Source organism: Bidens hawaiensis, unplaced genomic scaffold (assembly GCF_021521415.1).
Source record: "Bidens hawaiensis isolate Kalapana, Puna unplaced genomic scaffold, B.hawaiensis_p1.1 tig00058230_1, whole genome shotgun sequence".
Taxonomy (NCBI): Eukaryota; Viridiplantae; Streptophyta; class Magnoliopsida; order Asterales; family Asteraceae; genus Bidens; species Bidens hawaiensis.
The window spans coordinates 23,382-39,482 of record NW_027500523.1 but is presented as its reverse complement, the minus strand read 5'-3'; the positions used below and the strand labels follow the sequence as shown (position 1 = coordinate 39,482).

Below are 16,101 nucleotides of genomic sequence, written 5' to 3'. Positions count from 1 at the left end.
GGTTTTCATGCATTTGTTTTGGGTCACATATAACCTTAGAGTGGTAGGTCTTCTCATCCTCACTATTAGCCAATTGTAAGCTAAATAATTGTAAACCCCCTCCCTTAGTTTGTTTTTGCAGCAACTCTCCCATATTCTCTACCGAAAAAACCGACATCTTATTATTTTGCAACCCTTTTAACTCGTATTGTTTTCTGTCAACCTCAAACTTCATAGTCATCATTTGAAAATTCCACAGAATATCTTGCAAGGGAAGAAGCCACTGTAGCCTTAAGATCATGTCATAGTTTTCTAGTGTCAATAGAAGAACCTCTGTAGAGTATCAGTTGCCTTGCATGGCCCAATGGAAGTTGGTACATAATTGGGTACAAGTCAGTTGCTCTCCGTCCGCCACACCCACCTTAATTGGTGTAATATCCTTAACCTCACATTGTAACTTTTTTGCTACTCTACTGTCAAGGAAGTTATGGGTCGACCCCGAGTCAATAAGGATGTGGAGTTGGCGTGTACCACTCGTGCCTTGAACCCGCATGGTGGAATAGGAAGGAATACTTGTTAGCGCATGTATCGAAATTTGATGCTCCTTCTTTTCGTCTTCAGAAACCGGTTCGTCCACGGCCGGTTCGTCCTCATCCCCCACCTCAATAATGTACACTTGATTCTTTTTCCGTGCACAATTATGACCACGTACGTATTTTTCTGTGCACCAAAAGCACTCCCCTTTTGCTCGTTTCTGTTCCAACTCCCTACTCGTGAGGCGTCGTGCACCCCCCGTGAGTTTAGTGGAGGTTGCGGGTGTTTGATTGGGTAAGGGTAGAATTGGCAGCTTGGTAACATTGGTGGGTGGTGTAATTTTTTGCATTTGGACTGCTCTTCGTGTTTCCAACAGCCCCTTTTCCCTTATAAAAATTTTCTTCCAAATTCTCATTGTTCATTGCTTGAGTCTTAGCCAACCCGTATGCCTCATGTAAGGTGTGCGGTTTAAACATCTTAACCGGTCCTCGAATATCCGTTCTAAGGGCCTTGAGATAGAGACTAATAGCTTGAGACTCAGTAAGGTTTACCTTGTTCAACAAGCAATCGAATGCGGTGTTAAGCTCGAGAAGAGTACTGGTTTGGTTGAGGGAGGCCAACTCTTCTAAGTGATATTCGAACATATCGTTAGCGAAACGGGTTGAAATAGACCTCATATATTCTTCCCAAGGGACTTCGGATGCAGTAGCATTGCGTATGCGCAGGTACGCCCTGTGCCACTGGAGCGCGGCCCCTTCCAGGTGGACAACCGCACATCTAAGTTTCATCTCGTCTGGAGTCTCATCCATCGCGAAAAAGTGTTCGCAACGGTAGACCTATCCTTCCACGTCCTCGCCCGAAAACTTGGGGAAGTCGGCCTTCCCGATCCTCAAGAGCCGATTTCCCCTCGAGTCTACACTTCTAGGAGAAAACGATGAACCCGAGCTAGCCCTACCGCCGCTGTTCTGACCCGATTTTTCAATCACCGCCTTCAAGATTTCTTCCTGTTGTTTCACTAGTGCTGATAACGTGACATGGATCTCAGTAATTTCCTTGTCATGATTCTTGAGGGTGTTGTCAACATCTTGGTTGCGCGTGTTCGTCATGATAACAAGAGTAATCCTGACCAGAGATCGGAACGGCTCTGATACCCTTGATAGTCTGATAGGTGAGGGAACCGATGTGGGATAAGTCTCATACCTTGCAATGGTTTCATTCCGTAACACAGTTCGAGTTTGTATGAACTAGTGATTCGTATATTTTATAATTTATGAACATATATATTATCAGTATATAAATCAACCATCAGTTTTTTGGAAACGAGGAAATGGCTGGCGCCACTGCCTTGGCAGGAGGGAGGGTAGCACCCGATCACCATGGATTTGTTAGACCACTCTAATCGGTCAGTCGGTCAGCCAAGAAATAAACAAATAACAAAAAAAAAGAAAAAAAAACTCAAATTCTCCAACAAACTACCCCCAACCAAGGTTGGTCCGCCAATCTTGGTTGGGTATTTTTATGTTATTTGTTTTTAATTATGTTTGACACATGGCTTGGCATTGGTTTGATATATGTATTTTTCAATTAAAACTTCAATTTAAAATTTCACACATTAAATTTATCTGATTATATATTCAAAAACTCTTTTCAGAGTGGATATCTATACTTGATTATCTATTTCTAATCTCTTTTTAAACAATTTTGTAAGTTCCCCCCAGGGCGTCGCCGATCGATACGAGATCTGCACAAGGTCTAGGAGTGCGGAATCCTCCTAGACTCGTTTAATGGTGTAGAAGACGAAGAACACAATTACACACAAACACATACACGAACAAACACACGAATGGGATAAACACATCTGCAGATCATTTATATAATAACCGAAACACATTACATACCAAACACGAAAACAAATGACGGCCGACCCGAGGTGAGCTCTACCTCGGGCCGTCCCACACGACTCTCCCTCTCGGTTTCTCTCTAGCTACTTGAACTGGACACACAATACTCTGATTTTCTGGATACTCAAACCTAAACAAGACACATATATATATATCGAAACAACTTCGCGGGCTTGGGCTTGGGCCAGTAGGCGAAGTTGTTCTAACTTCGCCTATGGCAGAAGTTGTTACAACTTCGCCTATGTTATAACTTCGCCTATGGTGAAGTTGTTCTAACTTCGTAATTCGTTTCCGCTGATCAGAATTGCATAGTGACGGTCACAAAATGCACCAACAGACTCCTCTTTGACCGTTGCTCTCAATTCTAACAAACACAAAAGATCATCTGTTACAAAACATGCACCAACAGACTCCCTCTTAACTGATGATCTTCTGTTTGCTCTTCAACCAGCCGTGTCTGAAACTGTCTTGTAGCTTCACAAATCTACCAATCACCCAGCGTCTTCCATATCAGATCTCCCCTTCAGTGTAAGCTTCTCCGACTATATAGATTGAGGTCTTTGAAATGCATGCATCCCCGTGCCTAATTGATCATTTCAACCAATCACGTGAGTCCTTTTGACTTCACCAACACGTGAAGTTGGGCTCCCTCCACAACTTCACCAACACGTCGGCATACGATAAAGTTTAATCTTCAACTACTCAACATCAAGTGATCAATTTCATCACAAAACCACCTTGACAGAATCTATCACACATGACCATTAATTAATCCGAAGCATCTTCAATCACCAAGGATAACGATCAAGAACATAAACACTTTAATTCCCGATTAAATCCAACTTGTTCCAGAATTTTCACTTTAATAGATAAGCATCACGTTTCAGGATCCAATTCTCGAACGCCTTGAAAATAACATAAATAATATGCTCTGACCGCAATCCAGTAATGACGAAAACCTTCAGTTCAATTTGACTTTCTTCAGTTGGTCAACCTCGAACAACAACTATTTCATTGCCCACAAACACCCAAATATGTGTCAATATCCAGTTTCAATCAATATCCCATTCACAACCTCAACTCCATATCCAGAGTTGACACGTATTTGTTCACACGTAAGACCAAGAGATAACAAGTTTCACTCGTTGACGGAACAACGTCTTCGGTCTCACAATAATCGCGTACACCTGGCCATACAGACGAAAACTCTTTTTTTTTTTTTTTTTTTTTAACTTCGCCTAAAGTCAACTTCGCCCCTCCTTAACTTCGCCTGTCCATAACTTCGCTTAACCTTATATCTTCGCCTAAACCCTAAAATTTAAGCGACAACTTCGCATGAACCCCATAACTTCGCCTGCGGCGGCTGTTCGGCCAAAAATGCATCAAAAAAACGTGCCAGAAACACCAAAACGCAGATCTCGAACCATAGCATAAGAGCCTAAGGCTCTGATACCACTTGTAAGTCCCCCCCGGGACGTCGCCGATCGATACGAGATCCGCACGAGGTCTAGGAGTGCGGAATCCTTCTAGACTCGTTCAATGGTGTAGAAGACGAAGAACACAATTACACACAAACACATACACGAACAAACACACGAATGGGATAAACACATCTGCAGATCATTTATATAATAACCGAAACACATTACATACCAAACACGAAAACAAATGACGGCCGACCCGAGGTGAGCTCTACCTCGGGCCGTCCCACACGACTCTCCCTCTCGGTTTCTCTCTAGCTACTTGAACTGGACACACAATACTCTGATTTTCTGGATACTCAAACCTAAATAAGACACACACATATATATATATATATCGAAACAACTTCGCGGGCTTGGGCTTGGGCCAGTAGGCGAAGTTGTTATAACTTCGCCTATGGCGAAGTTGTTCTAACTTCGCCTATGGCAGAAGTTGTTACAACTTCGCCTATGGCGAAGTTGTTATAACTACGCCTATGGTGAAGTTGTTCTAACTTCGTAATTCGTTTCCCCTGATCAGAATTGCATAGCGACGGTCATAAAATGCACCAACAAATTTAAAAAAGAATTATAAAATTCATAAAACTTTTAAAATTAAAATAAATATTTTACCAGCTTCGATATAAAATAAAGCTTATTAATTTACTTAAAATTGGTTTGGTTTGGGTCGCCGGTTACGTTAGCCAAACTTGATACATAACTAACAATGTCAATCGTCGACAGTTTGGAATGACGAGCGCATTAGAGACGTTATGTGGGCAAGCTTACGGGGCAAAACAATACCATATGCTCACAACATATACATACGGTGGCATGATTTCTTTGATTTTAGTTTGTATCCCGATTTCCATTTTGTGGGTCTACATAGATAAAGTCCTTATGCTTCTTAGACAAGATCCTTTAGTCTCAGCACAAGCACGCAAATTTTCGGTTTGGCTCATCCCTACCCTGTTTCCCTACGCCATACTACAGCTGATCATGCGCTACCTATTGTCACAAAGTCTTATCTTTCCTATGCTATGGAGCTCAGTTGTTGTTCTTGTTCTTCATGTGCCAATTTGTTGGGCTCTAGTGTTTCGGCTTGGGTTCGGAATAGCTGGAGCAGCATTAGCCATTGGAATCTCCTACACTTTGAATGTTGTAATTCTTGTGGTGTACTAATATCGATCCAAAGCATGTGAAAAAACTCGTGTCACGCATTTTAAAGATGTCTTCTCAAGCATCAGAGAGTTCCATCGCTTTGCCATCCCATCCGTTGTGATGATTTGGTAAAATCTCAAATGATCTTCTAAATTTGGCATGTTTTTCATGTACAAAGTTATTTATGGAAGATGGTTGGTGGACTCATCATTCATAAGTACTTTAGACGAATTTTTTATAAAGTTCTTATGCTTTTAGGCATTCGCTACCTACTGCCTAAAAGTACAATAACTTTCAAAAATGCCTAAAATAGTTATGAGCTGAATTCTAAACTACATACTAATAAAAAAACTTCTTATTTATGTGGTGGTTTGTCTTTTTCTCCTAAACCACCTACTAATCATAAAAAAGAAAATCCTTATTCATGGGATGGTTTTTCATTTTTCATGTAGTCTTGAATGGTGGTCATATGAGGTTGTTGTTTTGTTATCTGGACTCTTGCCAAATACCCAACTGGAGACTTCGGTGCTCTCGATATGGTAATCTTCTTTCAAATTTAACTAACAAAACGGTGATTATGATTGTTCGAATTAGATTAGTTTAACTATATGTGGTTAATCTTTTGCAACAGTTTAACAATTGATATCTTTCACTACTACATACCTTACTCTTTTGGGTTCGCTGCAAGGTTTGCCATAACATGTTTAATCTCTTCCCTAAATGTTTATTATAACTCTAGTGTTACAAAGTACACATATACGCTTTTGCAGCACACGGGTATCCAACGAACTAGGAGCTGGGAATCCAGAGGCTGCAAAAAAGGCTCTTTTCGCTGTATCAACTCTCGGGGCATTCGAGGTGATCATAGCAAGCGCCATTCTCTTCTGCTCCCGTTCTGTACTTGGATTCGTGTTTAGTGAAGAGAAGAAAGTAGTTAACTATGTCAAAGACATGACTCCTCTTCTATGTTTTACCATATTTGTGGATACAATACAAACGATCCTTTCAGGTTCGATCTTAGTTTAAACTTTAATTAAACATATCATGAGTTCAAATAATATAACAAGTTCGATTGTGTAAGCAGGAGTTGCAAGAGGGAGTGGGTGGCAAGGTATTGGGGCTTACATTAATCTTGGGTCATATTACCTTGTTGGAATCCCTATGGCTATAGTTTTGGGTTTTGTATGTCATCTAAAGGGGAAAGGCCTGTGGAGTGGATTAACGATTGGAATAATAATGCAATGCATTTTGCTTACACTTGTTACATGTTTCACGAATTGGCAGAAACAGGTTCTTGATTTGACTTGCAAATTTGTAGTTTCGAATCTAAAGCTTTGTTGTTTATAGTTTTTGGTTTTGTTGATGTCCTAGGCAGGAAAGGCAAGAGAAAGGATGTTTAAGGAGGAGCCGGCCTGTTGATGAGGAATGATTACAACAGCATATAATGCAAGGGATAGTTTTTTTATTATGGTTTAATTTGTAGTGGATTTAATGAGTACACGATGATGGTAATTGTTAAGTTTGGGCGTTAAATAATAACATTGAAGTAAGATTTCTAAGTGTCTTGGTCACCAAAAGTTAACGAGCAACCAAAACAATATTATCTATACTATATTTAGAATTGAGAGCCAAAAATTAACTTACCATTATCTTTTCTTACATTTAGATTTGATGAATTCCTAACGCACACTACAAACTAATTATTTTGAGTCCATTAACATAATAATATATATTTTGTCACAATATATTATTTAGAGTCCACTAACATAATTCTACTAAATCCAACCGTAAATATACTAAATCCAATAACAAACCGTCGCAACTTCCGTCATTATACGCGGAACGGTGTCAGCGAATCCACCTTAAGATCAATTTCAGGTAACGGATAACAATCTTTGGGGCATGCTTTGTTCAAGTCCTTGAAATCTATGCACATGCGCCATTGTTTGTTATTCTTCGGTACCATAACGGGATTTGCAACCCAAGTTTGATATCTACTAACGCGTACGATGCCCGCGTCAAGGAGTTCCTTGACTTGGGTTCTACACGCGTTAGTTTGTTCTGGCCCCATTACTCTGCGCTTTTGTATGATTGGCGTAACAGCCGGATCGCATTTGAGCTTATGCTCTGCCTTACTTCGAGGTACACCAGTCATGTCAGCTGGTGTCCACGCGAAGATGTCAGCGTTTTTCAGTAATAAGCGCTTGAGTAAGGTGCGTGTGGGATCAACAACTGTTGGGCCAATGGAAACGGCCTGGTCAGGGTACTTGCCGTTGAGGGCCCATCTTTCTGGCTCGGTGATGGTTGGTTTAGCCATCTTTGGTTTGGGTTTAGATGAGACAGATGCGATGCATACCTGGGGAATGCCGGTGATCATCGCTACACCCTCAGCTGTTGGCCATCCCATCATGCCGTGGACTGAGGATACCACGGCGTTGAATCTTGCCATCCCGTCTCTTCCGAAGAGAATGTCGTATGTGTGGTGTGGCTTCCTCATTACGACAAAATCCACGTCTTCTGTGCGTGAGTGATTCCCGTCCGTAAGAGTGACGGGGAAAGATAGGATGCCCAGGGGGGTGTTTGTGCTGCCATCGAACCCTTCCATCGAGGCGCAGATCGTTTCCAGGCGCTCTTTGTCTTCGTCATCTAGCTTGTCGAAGAACTGCCTGTACATCACCGTTGACGAGGCGCCGTTGTCAGCAAGAGTGCGAGAAGTGATGTAGTGCCCCAGCTGGCTTTTGATGACGATAGGGCCTTCTTTGCTGGGTCCTCCTGGCACTCGCGGGAAGCGTACCTCAGCTTCCTTCCACGCACATGGTTCTGTCGTTCGCCTTTTTCTTCCTCTGATCTTGCCATGAACCATGTTGATACTGATGTCAACGGGCTTTCGTCAGTTGCCTCGGTACCGGTTGTCGTTCCTTCCTCCCTTCTTGATTGATGCCACCAGGTGTGCCAGTCTTCCATCCCTGACGAATGCTTCAACAATATCCTTCAAGGATGTACACTCTTCCGTACTATGACCTTTTGTCCCGTGGAAGTCACAGGATTTGCTCTGATCCGCATTAGGTCGCTGCCGGATCATTGGAGCTTTTGGCCATGGTAGCTTTTCAGTGGCAAATATCTCCGTGACGCTTTTGGTGAGTGGCGTCCACCGGTGTTTTTGGCTTGAAGGGTGTGTGTGATTTCTTCCGCCAACAAGAGGGTGAGAGCTGGATGAGGTGTCAAAGTTTACCCTTGACTGCCAGATACCTAACTTCCTCTTTTTGTTCTGCCGGGCGATCCGAACATTGTTTTCTCTAGTCCTCTGCGTGTAGAGGTGTGTACTCTGGGGAAGATCCCTTCCCAGCTGCTTCTCCGTCTCGGCAAAGCGCTTGGCCGCCGTCATGATGGCATCCCATGTTGATGGCATGCCATCTTTACCCTTCAATGTGCGGATAAGCTCTGGGTATTCGGCGCCCTGGATGAAAGCGGCGCGAACAAGATCTTCACTTATGTTGCCGAGACTTAGCTTTTTGGAGTTGAAGCGAGTGATGAAGTCTAGTAAAGATTCATCCTCCTCTCTAACGCAGTTGAGGATCGTCCACTGTTCTTCAGTATATTTCCTCTGCTGGCTGAAGTGCTGGCTGAACTTGTTCTGAAAGTCCGCCCAATCATAAATGTGGTGGACCGGTAAACGGTCGAACCATGCCCTGGCCGCTCCAACCAGAGTCATCTGGAACATATAACACCACGTGGGTTCCGTCCAGTTACTGACGGTTGCCCCCGCAATGAATCTGTTCAAGTGGTCGTCTGGGTCGGATAGGCCATCATAAGTGCCTATGTTGGACATTTGTTTGGCACTTCTCGGGGCGATTGCTTCCGCAATGTCCCTTGCGAACTTTGACTTTCCTGCATTTGTAGCAGTTGGTCTAAAGGTTTTGGAGAAGTCACGCGGGTTTCTCTCCGCATTCGTTGGTTTAAAGGCTTCCCCAAAATTCCTTTTTGGTTGGAAGTCCGTTTCCTTACGCTTCCCTTTCGCCTTATGGCGAGGGTTTGCGTCGGTATCGGATTCTTCCCTCTCATCGTCTGAGTACTCGTACTCACTGTTCATATTGAGATGTTGGCGAGTACTGCCGAATTCGTCAGCCTGTTGAACTGAACGCAAGCGTTCATCCAATTCAGCTTGGAATTCTTTCTGACGTGCCTCGGCCCACGCCTTAACTTGATCTAGTGTTTGGCGAGGGACCCTCGTTCGTTTTTCCAACTGGGCATCAGTGAACCCCAGTGGAATATTTACTGCACTTGCCCCGGCTTGGGTAACCGGGGTAGTGTTTTTAAGATTTGTATAACCGCCGGTGTTCCCCCCAGTTGCTGGGGTTGTGGTTACCGGGGTTTCTTGGTCGATTACTGGCCTTTGGACCGGAGTAACGTTAACCATTTCTTCAGAAATTTTGAAAAAACTAAGGATTAGTTCTAGCTTTTATGCACGGATGGCGCCAATGAAGAAACACTAAGTGAACCCTGGGCAGATTATAGATAATCTGGGGGTTAAGTAATGTTTCCCACGAGGATGAGGTTCAGCAGAGAAGATTGTTCTTCAGATGACCTGCAAAACAGACACCGTAAGCTCGTCACTGAGAAGGGGGGGGGGGGGTTCCTCCTTGTGACCACCCTCCGGCGTGAGAATCAGACTAAATTGCTCTGAATATAAGTGTATATTAAGAGATTGCTAGATAAGATGAGATATCAGATGATGTCCTTACCATTCCAAGGTGTTGGAGTATTTATAGCCGAATGTAGGTTTCCTAGAAGGTACAGCCGGCTGAATAGTATTCCTGTTCCGCCAACAGTGGTCTACGCACAGGCCATGCTGGTTGGTGGATAGGCTACGGCCAACAGTAAAGGTCGGCTGTACACTGTTCCTTTACTGCCGGCTACGCACTGTTCCACCAACTGTAGGCTGCGCACGTCCCATCGTAAGGGTTGGTGAGTAGGCAGCGGCTAATAGTGACAAACAGTACTAGAGGGTGCTCCTCCTCGTATTGTTGTCGGTGAGCTGTCACCCTGTGATTGGTTCATGGGCTGTTCTGGTCAAATTGTCTGTTCCGCCTATACCTTAGTAGGTATAGTACGAAAGATCTTCCAGAAGCATACGGACTGGCTCATTTAGGCGGGAGTATTCCTGCCTTGCTCATTCCTTCATGTGACTACTGAAGTAGCTAATGCCTTGTGCGTGTAGCCTTGCTGTTAGTGCGGGTAGCCTTCCCTGATGGCTTGTATCCGCAGCTGCGGGAACAGGCGGGGTACTTCACCATTGGGAGGCTTTCCCTGCGGGTACAGCTGGCGTACTGCGCGTAAGGTTCTCTGAGCATGGTGGGTCCTGCTGGAGCAGTTGGTCGTTGCGCAGACGTCCCTGTTCAAGGTGAGTCTTGCGGGTCCAACTGGGCTCTGCTGGGACCTACCTCTTCAAAAATCCATTAACAACAAACCATCGCAACTTCTAAATGTAACCGTCACCACCATTAATCCCCCCCCCCCCCCCAAAAAAAAAAACCCATCGTATCATACACTATTTATAACCCTCTACGCCCGACCAAATTCAGTGTTAACATTCTATATGTCTAGACGCGACGGCATAATCCGCGTTCGTCGGGCAAATCATGAACGTTCATTTTGTTCATCGCCTCCGGTGATGTATGATAGGGGCGACAAGTGGGGGAAGGCGGTGATGTATGGTTTGGGTAATCGGAAAGGAGGGTGATGGAGATAGGTGCTTGACATATCTAATTTTTCCGACGAAACCACTACCCGTCATTTATCTGGCGGGGGTCTTCCGGACACATACATATTTTTCAGACGGAGTGTTTTGATGGCGTATTAGATTTGACTCGAAACTTTAAATCGTGAGTTGCGTCTATATTTTATTTGTTGGTTGATTTTGATGATCTGTGTATATGCTAATTCGCATCACTGGAAAAAATGAACGTTGCCGGAATACTTCAGCCTGAAAAACGATGGGAACAAGGAGGGAGAAAATTGTGGTCGTGAACGCCTTAGGAAAATGGGTTTTACTATTTTTCCTATTAATTATATTTAAGACCGGTTTTGATGTATTATATAATTGAAGCGAAGTACATAAATTAATTGCCCCATTTTGTACTAAAATTAAAAGTTAATTTTGTGTGTAATTGCACCAAAATATAACATAAATTAATTGAAACATTTTTTTTGTAAAATTCAAAGTTCATATTTTGTGTGTAATTCATGTCGTGTATTAATATATAATTTGTTTGTTTTAGTGTAATTTGTTTGATCACAAGGGTAAAAATTTAAGTTGCTTAAAGGAAGATTAAACAAATGATGAACAAGCACCATAGTTTATATTAATTTATCGTTTTTCATCAAAATGCTCATACTTATCTATGTCTTTAAAATGTGTTCTGAGATATCCTTTTTGATTAATTTTCTTATTCAATTTTTTGCACCTCACTTCGATGCTTTCTAACTATAAAAAAGGGAATGAGGCTTCGTACAATCAATTTATTCATTGACGTGCAAGTTCAGTTAAAAACCACCGTTTGTACAAACTTTTGGTTATCTTAAGACTATTTAGGCTTAATTTTTATTTGTATGGCAAATGCATCGAATATGTGAATATAAGGTAAACTCTAAAACTAATATACAACCAAAAAAATTAACAGAAAATCAACGTCCCCGTTGCAAGTTCGAGACAATGACCGACTAACCGAGTGAACAACAACCCAATCTACATAAAACTAACCTTTTAGAAACCTATGAAAATGTTTTAGCAAAACTTATTGTAATGCTTTATATTACTGCCTACATTTTGCTACTTGATATGAAAGTAATACTTAAATATCACCAAATAAAAATGATATTTGTAACGACAAATAACACCGCTGCAACGCGCGGGTAACATTGCTAGTTATTAAGATTTATAATTTTCTACTTTCTAGTGTCTCGGTCATTAAAGGTTAAGGAACTGGCTCAATCTATTAAAGGTTAAGGAACAAGTTCAATCTATTACCTCTAAACCATTCGAGTAAACACACGTCTTTCAATCTATATATTACATAAAAGCCATTAAAACCCATTACCTAATGAGGTAATGGCCTAGTCTAATGGTATCATAACATGTAAAATGTGGCTTAACTTCATTAAGTCAAAGGTTTGAGTTCTAAGGTAAACACCGGTGTATATATAAAGTTCGTTTTAAAGGGTTTGTATGTTAACATATCTAAAAGAAAATCAAATCAGTATATATGTCAAAAGTTTAGTTTAAAATTGGAATGCTAAAAGTGGAAAACGACCTCCGTCACGGATAGATTTTGTTTTGATGGTCAACGTCCATGAGTTCAAAATTTTATCATTTTGTGCAAACCGTCATGTTCAATATAGGACAACATGTTATTTGGATTTTGTATACCGTTTTAAAAATTCTTTATAAAGCGGAAGCATGAAGGTATGCATCTTTACAACCCCTTAAAATAAATCTCATGAATGATCCGAAGGAAACTTGAAACTATAAAACCAGTCCATAAAGGATTAAGCACTATAACCTTTGAAGATAAATGTTTCCTTTAATGTCGATGATGAGCATCCACCAAGAAGTATTTACATTAAGCAATTAGTTCCAACCAGGTGCTAGCCTCTAAACTGGCCAGTTTTATCAAGACAAGAAAGATGAATTAAGAACACTCTTCTTCAAGTATATCTTATGATGATATTGTGGAATGAAAAACGACACAAAAGAAACACTTATAATCTTTATTGAACTACTTATCATCTAAGATGCACCAAAGACTTGATATTGTTCCTGATTTCACACACTATGATGAAATAAGTGTGTTTGTGTTTCGCACTCCTTAAAACAGTAATTTGCTCATTCTGGTGTATATCCACGATTTCTATAGGAGCCTTTGCATTTCACCAACCTTAAACAGTAACTTTTGCTCATCATATATGTGTGTAATGGATATCCGGGTGAGAGTCGAGTTCCCGACGGCTTCATGCGGGTCAGTCGGCAACACCGTCGTCAATGTGGCATTCGTTAATTTTCAAACTCGAAAACCCGACCCATTTTATTTTTTCGATTTTGTTTATATGTTTTGTTTATATATATATACATAGATAAAGGATCTAATACAATAATCCCTTATCATACAATAGGTACGTGAGTGTCTGGATTGTCGATTTATGAAAACACGTGGTGGCAATATTGTAATTTTATTCAAATCCTATTCCGTCCCTAATTAAATCTTTCGTCCATCAACAACGATCATACATCGACTCCTAAATTGCAGACCAAGATCAGAAACATAATCAAATTTCATTCACAGCCATCGTCTGTTGTTTCACAGGGTTTCACACAAAACATCAGATACTTGTACATGATAATCAAAATCGATGAGAATTTATCAATTTACATCAACCTAATTGATCAATTAACCTTGAAATTGATCAATTGATCATCAATTTAAAGCTTCAATCAATTAATTATTTAAACGTATTAGTTCATTTTGGTCAAAAAGTTTAAACTTGTGGTTTTGGTCAGAATGTATTAGTTGAACGTTTAAACTTTTTGTGTCATTTTGGTGTTCATTTTGGTCAGAACGTTTAAACTTGTGGTTTTGGTCAGAACATATTAGTTGAGCGTTTAAACTTTTGTTCATTTTAGTGTTCATTTTGGTCAGAACTTTTAAATTTGTAGTTATGGTCAGAACGTATTAGTTGAACGTTTAAACTTTTTGTTCATTTTTTAGTGTTCAATTTGGTCAGAACGTTTAAACTTTTTGTTCATTTTCGGTGTTCATTTTGGTCAAAACTTTTTTACTTTAAAAGTTCTAGACAAAAAATTTAGAAGTTTTGTACAAAAAGTTTAGAAGTTCTGTACAAAAAGTCCAGAACGTTTAAAGTTTTGTGCAGAACGTTTAAACATGAACCTTAATCATAGCTCAATTAAGTGTATTATTCTGCAATTTCAAAATCGATTGATGATTCTAAAGCCTCTTACACATCAATTCAATTGATTAAATCAACAATTTTTGATCAATTTGAAGATTATTAAACTATAGCGATAATGGGTTTATCGATTTTGATTATGCTTTAGTTTTGTGGATGATTTGATTATGGTTGAAGGCTTGCAGCAAATGACGATCTGTTGCGTGAGAAGTATTTTTTGATTTAATTACAATTATGCCACAGCGTAGTTTTAATTGCAACTAGGATCGCGTGGTGCAGGGTCTCGCGTGCCTAATGTACGATAACCTATTATTGTACGTTAACCCTCCCCTATATACATATATATATATACATATATATATATAAGTTTCGTTTCATGTATTTTGTGTATTTCATATGACTTTCGTCAAATTCTATTATTTGTATTTTATTCGTTAAAACGACCCTTTTTATTATTCGATGTGATTCGGTTAGTTATACGTATACCTATATGTTACATATTTCGTATGTAATAATTTTTCTTTTCTAAAGTTATTTAATTATATTAATCGTCGATAATATATATATATATATATATATATGGGGGTTTATTGTACAATAATGGCTTATCGTACATTACGTGCACGACCTTCCAGATCGTTGGATTACAAAACACGCGGTGGCAGTTTCGTAAATAACCCAAAAACTAGTTCATGACCATTCAGGAGACCCTAATCCTCTCAGTGATATGTGCCCTCAAATTATCCAGACTAATCAAGTTCAAACTATAGTTACACCCTACTACATTACCCATCAAGTTCAAACCTATCAATCACATGTCCTTCAAGCAGTGGCAGATCTAGACTCGAAACCGAGCCGTAGCGCTCAAAAATTTTTTTTTCCCCATATTTAATACAATGTTAACGAAACAAATATAAAGAACGCGACAACAAATAAATTTAAACTAACCGGGTTAACGAACCAATAGTGACGGATCTAGGTTGGGCTGTAAATATGTCCTTTTCGGTATTTGATAGCTTGAAATCGAGCCATTACATCTTCTTCATTTACTTTATCAAACGTTTCTCTTTCAACCGCACAAACTAAAGCATTGTTCAAATACTCATTGCCCATTTAGTTGCGCAAATCCGTAGATAACTTCATTTTAGAGAAACATCTTTCAACGTTTGCAGTTGCAACCGGTAAAACTAATGCTAGCTTCAATATTCGATAAACCAAAGGATAAGTTGTGTGTTTTCCGGTTTCCACCATTGCACGAGCAAGATCACCCATTCCACCCAGTTTTGCAAAATTAAAATCTTCCTTTAAAGTGTAATAAAATGTCGTAAGATCACCTGGAAACACCCTCTTTATTCGTTAGTAAAATCATTCGGATACATCTCTGAAAAAACCACTATATTAGATATGTCAAACTTGGAAAATGAATCACAAGGATTTAAACCCGACATATTTTCTAACAAAGTAGTTGAGACCTCACTAAATCTATTTCCAAATTCTTGAATTTGCATATCCAAGACCGTGTTAAAAACTTCAACCTCAAAATGATGTCGATTAGTAATGACATTCTTCGGGTTTCTTTGATTACCATAACTTTCCTCCATATCTAACATCTTAATCTTGTTTTTTTCACAAAAAGATGTAACTTTTGCCAACATCTTGTCAAATCCGGTTTGTCTTAGATTATTCAATGCTCGATTTTTCCCGCTTATCAATTTAGACGCTTCCAACAAATCTTGACTCTTTTTTTAAAGATGTTTTGATAAAGCATTTGTGAGGCATAAAATTTCGTCCAACAAGTTTATATAAAACACAAATTCAAGAGTCTTAAAATATGATAGAATACCTTTCGCATTAAATTTTTGTTGCACACTATCTCCATCTAATTTAATAAATTGAAGCACCTCGACAACTTCCGGGAATAATTTTAACAAACTTGTGATTGTTCTATGATGAGAACCACATCGTGTGTCTCCGGCTCGTGCAAAGGAAACCTCTTGATTTAATCATTTTCCTGTTTTAATTTCACCAAGAAGAATTTCATTTTTCACTCTCTCACTTTTTAATTCCAACATCATATCATTTCTTTTGCAAGAAGCACCAACCGT

The 16,101-nt window shown here is 40.0% G+C and overlaps 1 pseudogene across 1 annotated transcript; it reads left to right on the top strand.

Annotated features, from left to right (window-relative positions):
- The first annotated feature begins 4,553 nt into the window (after positions 1 to 4,553).
- LOC143602257 (protein DETOXIFICATION 14-like) lies at positions 4,554 to 6,454 on the top strand (annotated as a pseudogene). The gene is made up of 6 exons (XR_013147799.1): positions 4,554 to 5,163; positions 5,488 to 5,574; positions 5,667 to 5,723; positions 5,806 to 6,044; positions 6,120 to 6,325; positions 6,407 to 6,454. The product of XR_013147799.1 is annotated as a protein DETOXIFICATION 14-like (transcript).
- The last annotated feature ends 9,647 nt before the right edge of the window (positions 6,455 to 16,101 follow it).